Source organism: Theropithecus gelada, chromosome 5 (assembly GCF_003255815.1).
Source record: "Theropithecus gelada isolate Dixy chromosome 5, Tgel_1.0, whole genome shotgun sequence".
Lineage (NCBI taxonomy): Eukaryota > Metazoa > Chordata > Mammalia > Primates > Cercopithecidae > Theropithecus > Theropithecus gelada.
Window position 1 is genome coordinate 4611871 of NC_037672.1, and position 7542 is coordinate 4619412.

The 7542-nt window shown below is 44.6% G+C and overlaps 1 pseudogene; it reads left to right on the forward strand.

The window, feature by feature from the left end:
- The first annotated feature begins 1171 nt into the window (after positions 1-1171).
- On the forward strand, positions 1172-7033 carry LOC112625123 (annotated as a pseudogene).
- Positions 7034-7542: the final 509 nt, after the last annotated feature.

Sequence of the window (7542 nt, forward strand, 5' to 3'; positions counted from 1 at the left end):
AGTTCTAATCAATAACTCACATCTGTTCCCTTGGTTACCTGCTCTGCACCCATTTCTCCCTTCGAAACCACACGTCCCACCTTTGTAACTCACATCCGCCTTCCCCCTTCCTTATTTGGGAAAATATTCACAAATAGCCAACCGGGTCGGTTTAGATCTTGAGGTCCGGCCCCAGCCCATGCCAGAGGTAGGGATTGCGTTAGGAATAAAAACCCCAGCTTTCCTTTGTTCGGTGTGCTCTTGCTATTGTGACTGATGCGAGCAGCACGCTAAATTGCGCGGCTGAGAAAACTTTCGCTTGAGTGCTGCTTTCACTTTGCGGCACCGAGCATTTATCTCCAACAAAACCAAGCTGTGCTCTGACCACCTTGGGCAATTGTCATCAGGACATCCTGAGGCTGTGTCATGCACAAGCATCCCCAATCTTGGCAAAATAAACTTTCTAAATACTCTTATCCCCAAATGCTCAGGGAGACTGATTTGAATAGTCATAAAACTCCGAGGCCGCACTCCAGCCTGGGCGACAGAGCAAGGCTCTGTTTCAGAAAAATTAAATTAAATTAAAAACTCCAGTCTCCCGCACAGCCGACTCTGCGTGAATTACTCCTTCTCTCTTGCTATTCCCCCCTCTTGAGAAACCGGCTCTGTCTAGGTAGCGGGCAAGGTGAACCCACTGGGCAGTTGTTACAGAATTGTCATTATATTGCTTGCAATTTTATATATATTTTATGCACAAATAGCTATAACCTTGTATACAAGGTTAAATGCGAATGTCCTCCTTGCATGGTCAGATCCCAACGCAGGAAGGACGCACCCCCTGCAAACCGCTAGGCCAAAACGGTCATTCTGGCCTCATCCAGCCTCGCGTGAGCTCGCAATCTCCTGTCACTCAGGGCCTGAGGGGGCGGGGCCTGAAGCCTCCTGCAATCAGGGGCGTTGGGGCGGGGAGCGTTCAATCAGGCGCGCCGCCGGAAAGGAGAGGGCGGCTTCCGGGATCCGGCTGGCGGGCGCTTTGTCTGGCCTTGGCCGTAGTAAGCTCTTTTTGTTAGTCTCCGCTGCTACTTCTTGGCTCTGGGAGGCCCAGGTGGCTCTGCAGCAGCCTCGGCCACCCTGTGACCTGCGGATATTGGGACATCCCTCGCTGACTCCGGGACACCCGGGGAGCCGAGGAATGGTGAGTGGACTGCGCCTGGCTTCCTGAAGTGGGGAAGAGCGCTGGTTGAAACCTGCTGGAGCCAGCCATCGGCTGCGGAACCTGCGGACCGAGTCGCCGCGGCGCAGCCGGGCCTCAGTCCCCTTCTGTGCAGGGCCGGGCGGGGCGGGCAGCGGGACCCCCGCGTCCTGTCTGTACCTGCGGGCGCCACTTCCGCCGGCCGGAACCCTTTCGGGAACCCCGCGCCTCCCCCACCCAGGTAGTGCGGTGACCACGGGAGGGTGATCCGGGAGGGCCCCGACTCGGTGAGCGGGGTTCCAGCGTGGGAGAAGCTGTGGTTCATGGGCTTCCAGTCCCACCTTTCTCCCCCTAAAATTAACCTGAGACTTTGTTTAAACGTTAAACGGTGTGTTTGAGCAAACGGTGATTCACAAACCGGGTACCGCAGTCATGGTTTGTGGTTTGGGGTCCACAGGAGGGGCGTAAATGAGAGGCTTTGATAAGGTTAATGAGGAAGCAAACCATACATATATATGTACACATATGTATATATATTTTGTTTGTTTGTTTGTTTTGTTTTATTTTGAGACGGAATCTTGCCCTGTCGCCAGGCTGGAGTGCAATGATGCAGTCTCAGCTCACTGCAACCTCTGACTCCCGGGTTCAAGTGATTTTCCTGCCTCAGCCTCCCAAGTAGCTGGGCTTATAGGCGTCCACCACCACGTCCAGCTAATTTTTTGTATTTTTAGTAGAGACAGTGTTTCGGCATGTTGGCTAGGTTGGTTTCGAACTCATGACCTTAATTGATCGCCCGCCTCGGCCCCCTAAAGCCCTGGGATTACAGGCGTGAGCCACCTTGGCCAAAATACTTTTCTGTTTCCAAACATTTTACATGAGAGGAAAATGGAGAATAAATCATCTGACACTCTACTGTAAAAAAGAGGCACTCTTTGTGCACTCTTTGTGCCTCTCTTCTTTTCATCCTTCCTAAGTGTACATATGACCAAAATGTCTTTAGGTTGAGGTCTCCCCGTGAAAACTTTACAGGGTGTTGTGTCCTCAGCCACCTTCCTGTCTTTTCCTAGTCCTGGCATTTTAGAACTGTGTGGGGATGACCCAGGATACCCACAGTGGCCATGTCTTTTGGAGGGTCTAGTGAGTATCAGCCCCGGGGTCATCTCATCCCCAAGGACAGCCTGAGGTAGGGGGTAGAGGCTCTCAGGGGAGCAGCTGGATGCTGTTGGCCTTAGAGGAATCTCCTGGTATAGTTTCATCTAAAATGGTGACCCCTTAGGGTCATTAAAATTTTAGGACATTAAAACTAATGGACAATACAACGTAATGTCGTTAAAGCTAGGTCACTAAAATTGTTCCTCCAGCCCGAGTTTTTATTCCTCGGAGACACATCGATGGTCTGCCAATCAGATGCTGATAATTGAGAGGAAAAGGCAGAAATGATTTCTGCTCTCTAGATTGTCTCAGACTTGTGAAGAGAGAAAAACTGTCCCAAAGGACAAGGAAAACCCACCCCAGAGAGGATGTGCAAGAACCTGAATATGAAAATGCACTGAAGGCGCACAGGAGGACAAAGAGCAGTGCCAGTGCCTCCTAGGTGGTCACTGAGCACTTTACTGAACAGGATGGGTGTCCCGAGGGATAGAATGGCCTGCCGTGACACTTAGAAAGGTCTGTGTTGGAGTCAGCACTGCCTCCCTGAGTTTGTTACCTCGAAAAGGCTTGTCTGCTTATTTGAGTTTCAGGTTTTCATTGACGATAAGATACATTTTGTCAGTACAGCTTGAAAGATAAAAATACTATTTCCAAAGAGGCAAGGTAAAATGATGTATTTTAGTTGCTAAAAATCCGTATTTATTTCTACCCCAGAGTGAGTGTAGTAAGTTTTAAAGGTCTGTTCTTTTTAAGGGTAATTTTGAATGGAATTGTAGGCCTTAGCTTTGTAAATGCTACTGGTGAAATAAAAGTGTGATAGATAAATTGATGATTTACAAAGGTTCACCAGAATGTCAGTTCCCCTCTTGCAGCATGGTGAAGAATTTATGACAGTGGACACATCTATATCCTCATATCTGGATATCTGAGGTTTTCTTTTGTTGTTGTTTTTTGGTTTTTTTTGGAGACGCTGTCTTGCTCTGTAGCCTGGCTGGAGTGCAGTGGCACCATCTCTGCTCACTGCAACCTCCGCCTCCCGGGTTCAAGTGATTCTCCTATGTCAGCCTCCTGAGTAACTGGGATTATAGGCACCCACCACCACACCCAGCTAATTTTTGTATTTTTAGTAAACACGGGGTTTTAGGCCTGGCACGGTGGCGCATGCCTGTAATCCCAGCACTTTGGGAGGCCAAGGTGGGCAGATCACGAGGTCAGGAGTTCCAGACCAGCCTGGCCAACATGGTGAAACCCTGTCTCTACTAAAAATACCAAAAAATTAGCTGAGCATGGTGGCAGGCACCTGTAATCCCAGCTGCTCGGGAGACTGAGGCAAGAGAATTGCTTGAACCTGGGAGGTGGAGGTTGCAGTGAGCCAAGATCTTGCCACTGCACCCCAGCCCAAGCGACAATGCGAGACTCCATCTCAAAAAAACAAACAAACAATAAAAAGACGGGGTTTTGCCATGTTGGCCAGGCTAGTCTCAACCTCCTGACCCTAAGTAGGTGATCACCCGCCTCAGCCTCCCAAGGTGCTGGGATTACAGGCGTGAGCCACCATGCCTGGCCCACTCTATTTTCTCTTTATTCCCTAAATTTTAATATGTTTGAGTTTGTCTGTTTCTTTATCACTTTTTTCTTACATAAAAAAAAATTCTGCCTAATCCTTCGTAAAAAAAATATCTTCCTGTGACTTCTGAAAGTGTTCTGGTTTTATCTTTCATATTTGATATGTAATAAGTTGATTATTGTTCATGGAATAGAGAAGAATGCAATGCATTTTCCCAAGTAGGTGCCAGCCTGGTTTGCCTCATATTTTAAAGTGCATGTGATTTCTTTTTCTATTCTACAGTGCCTACTCTATCATTCCTCAACTTTCCATAGAAATGCTGGGTCATTAAGACTTTTTTTTCCCTTGGTCTGCTTGCTCATCTCTCTGCCAGTACTGTCCTGTCCTGAATATTTTCGTTTGAAAATCTTAGAAGTATGTTAGACAAGCCATCACTCTTTTTTTAGATGACTAAAAATCATTAGACATTTGTCATTTTTACTACATATGAAAAAGTAGTTTTTCTTGCCTAAAACAACCTGATTTGGGAATTTATGTGATTTCATAGGATTAGCGTCTGGAAGTGGTGACATTAATGTCATTTTAAAAAACGTGTGTCATATTTCCTCTTATGCCTTTCTGCCTTGACATTGTGCAATAGAAATTTAAAAAATTTTTGTATTGGTATTGTTAAATATCAATTATTGGTTTTATTTACTTCTCAATTAAATTTAATAAGCCTATTCTCTCTTGGTGTAATCACATGGAATGGGCTCAACTCCCCAGTTAACAAGTGACAGCACATGTAAAACATTGTCTACCAGGGAAACTCATTGAACACTTAGTGTTCAGACTGTGTTTTGGTGTCTGGTTCCCTAAGCACTGCTGCAGTGACACAAAATAATAGACCTTCAGCAGAAAAAGTTTTGGCAAATACATTGAATAAGCTATTTAGATGCAGTGAGTCATTCTTATTACTTGGGTTGGTGGAATCCCTTTCAAAATGTAAGTTACTAATACAAACAAAGACTGAACTTTGCGAGCAGGCTTTTTAAGAATAAGTAGTCTCAGGACTGATAATATTAACTCACATATGCACTTCAGGTAGGACTTTATTATGGCAGATTCTAGAAATGTACAAAGTGAAGTTAAAAGGTAACTCCTAGCAGCACATCTTACTCCCCGGATTCTCTAATGAGATGGGTGTTTCTACTTTGCTGTTGCCTTTTTGAATAGTTCAATTCTAGCATTAGTACTGCTGTGTGGGAGGGAGTATGTGTGAACAGAGTAAGAGCTGTGACAATCAAGTCATAGAACAAATGCTTGGAAATTTTAGAATCATGTAAACAGTTTATGAATTGAGTATAGATTCCCAGTGCTGTCAGTCTCACCCATCCTTCTATCCACATGTGTGGAATGTTCTAGGACTCCGTGGCTTTTGAGGATGTGGCTGTGAACTTTACCCAGGAGGAATGGATTTTGCTAGATTCTTCTCAGAAGATTCTCTGCAGAGAAGTGATGCAGGAAACCTGCAGGAACCTGGCTTCTGTAGATGAGAACGACAACACATTTCACTTAATTGTAGAAGTATTTCCCTATCATCAGTGCTATTTGTGATTTGGAATGTGGCAAGGGAATGATTTGGTGAAGAAATCGGGCATGGGCACTGTGTACAATGAACATTAAATGTAGTAATGTTTCTATAGTTTGTAATAATTCATGATAATTTTGTGGGTCTGCATTTTAGGAAACAAATGGAAAGACCAGAATATTGAAGATCACTTCGAAAAACCTGGGAAAGATATAAGATAACTTGCACTGAGAAGAGGAAATAAAGTCCTCTGAAGGAATCTTAGCATGTCATGAGCTTAAAAACAAGCAATCAAAACAAATAAGAGTCACTTGAAATTTATTTCTTTCTAGAAAAATTTCACCCAAAATGTAACGTACTTGAGTGTAGCAGTCAGTGTTTGGAAAACAGTTTACTTGAAAATAGTACTACAAAATTGTGTATGTGAATCTGACTATTTTGGTCACAGCCATGCAGGTGGTAGCTGTGTTTTCAGTAGTAACCCATTTACTTTCAAATAATTCAGTCACGGCAAAAAAAAAAAAAAAAAGGGGCATTTTCCCTGGTATTGGTAGCAGTGTAAGTCCAAGACCTATTAATAAGTAGAAAGTTATTAAACCAAGCAATAATAATGTGCTTGTCATTTTTTTACAGAAATCATATAGTACAGAGACTGTGTGAAAGCAAAGAAGGTAGTCAGTATGATGGACAAGTTGTCAGCCAAATTCCAAATCTTGATCTGAATGAGAACATTTCTACTGGATGAAAACAATGTGAATGCAGTATTTGTGGAAAAGTCTTTGTACGTCATTCCCTCCTTAATAGGCACATCCTAGCTCACTCAGGATACAAACCATATGGAGAGGAGCAATATAAATGTGAACAGTGTGGGAAATGCTTCGTTTCTGTTCCAGGTGTTAGAAGACACAGGATAATGCACAGTGGAAATCTGGCTTATAAATGTGTGATATGTGGTAAAGCTTTTTATTTTCTCAATTCAGTTGAAAGATATCAGAGAATTCACACAGGAGAAAAACCCTATCAATGTAAACAATGTGGTAAAGCGTTCACTGTTTCCGGTTCTTGTCTAATACATGAACGAACTCACACTGGAGAGAAACCCTATGAATGTAAGGAATGTGGGAAAACATTCAGATTTTCTTGTTCTTTTAAGACACATGAAAGGAGTCACACTGGAGAAAGATGTACCAAATGTGATAAAGCCTTCAGCTGTTCCACTTCCCTTTGTGACCATGGAAGCATTCATACTAGAGAGAGACCCTATGAATGTAAACAATGTGGCAAAGCCTTTAGTCCTTTGAGTTCCCTTTGTAATCATAGAAGTACTCATACTGGAGAGAAAACCTATGAATGTAAACAATGTGACCAAGCCTTCAGTCGCCTCAGTTCCCTTCACCTCCACAGAAGAATTCATACTGGAGAAAAACCCTATGAATGTAAGAGATGCAGTAAAACCTACACTCGTTCCAGTCACCTTACTCGCCTTGAAAGAAGTCATGATATAGAGGCTGGGTGTAGTGACTCAGCCTATAATCCCAGCACTTTGGGAGGCCAAGGTATGTGTATTGCTTGAGCCCAGGAGTTCATAACCAGCCTGGATTAAAACAATGTGAAACAACCTGGGCAACATGGTGAAACCCTGTCTCTACAAAAAATAAAATAATGCCAGGCACAGTGGCTCACGCCAGCTACTCGGGAGGCTGAGGCAGGAGAATGGCGTGAACCCAGGAGGCGGAGCTTGCAGTGAGCCGAGATTGCACCACTGCACTCCAGCCTGGGCGACAGAGCGAGACTCCGTCTCAAAAAAAAAAAAAAAAAAAAGAAAAAGAAAAAGCTGGGCATGGTGGCACATTTCAGTTGTCTTAGTTGGCTCAAATAAGAATTATACCTGGGGGGCCGGGCGCGGTGGCTCAAGCCTGTAATCCCAGCACTTTGGGAGGCCGAGACGGGCGGATCACGAGGTCAGGAGATCGAGACCATCCTGGCGAACACCGTGAAACCCCGTCTCTACTAAAAAATACAAAAAACTAGCCGGGCGAGGTGGCGGGCGCCTGTAGTCCCAGCTACTCGGGAGGCTGAGGC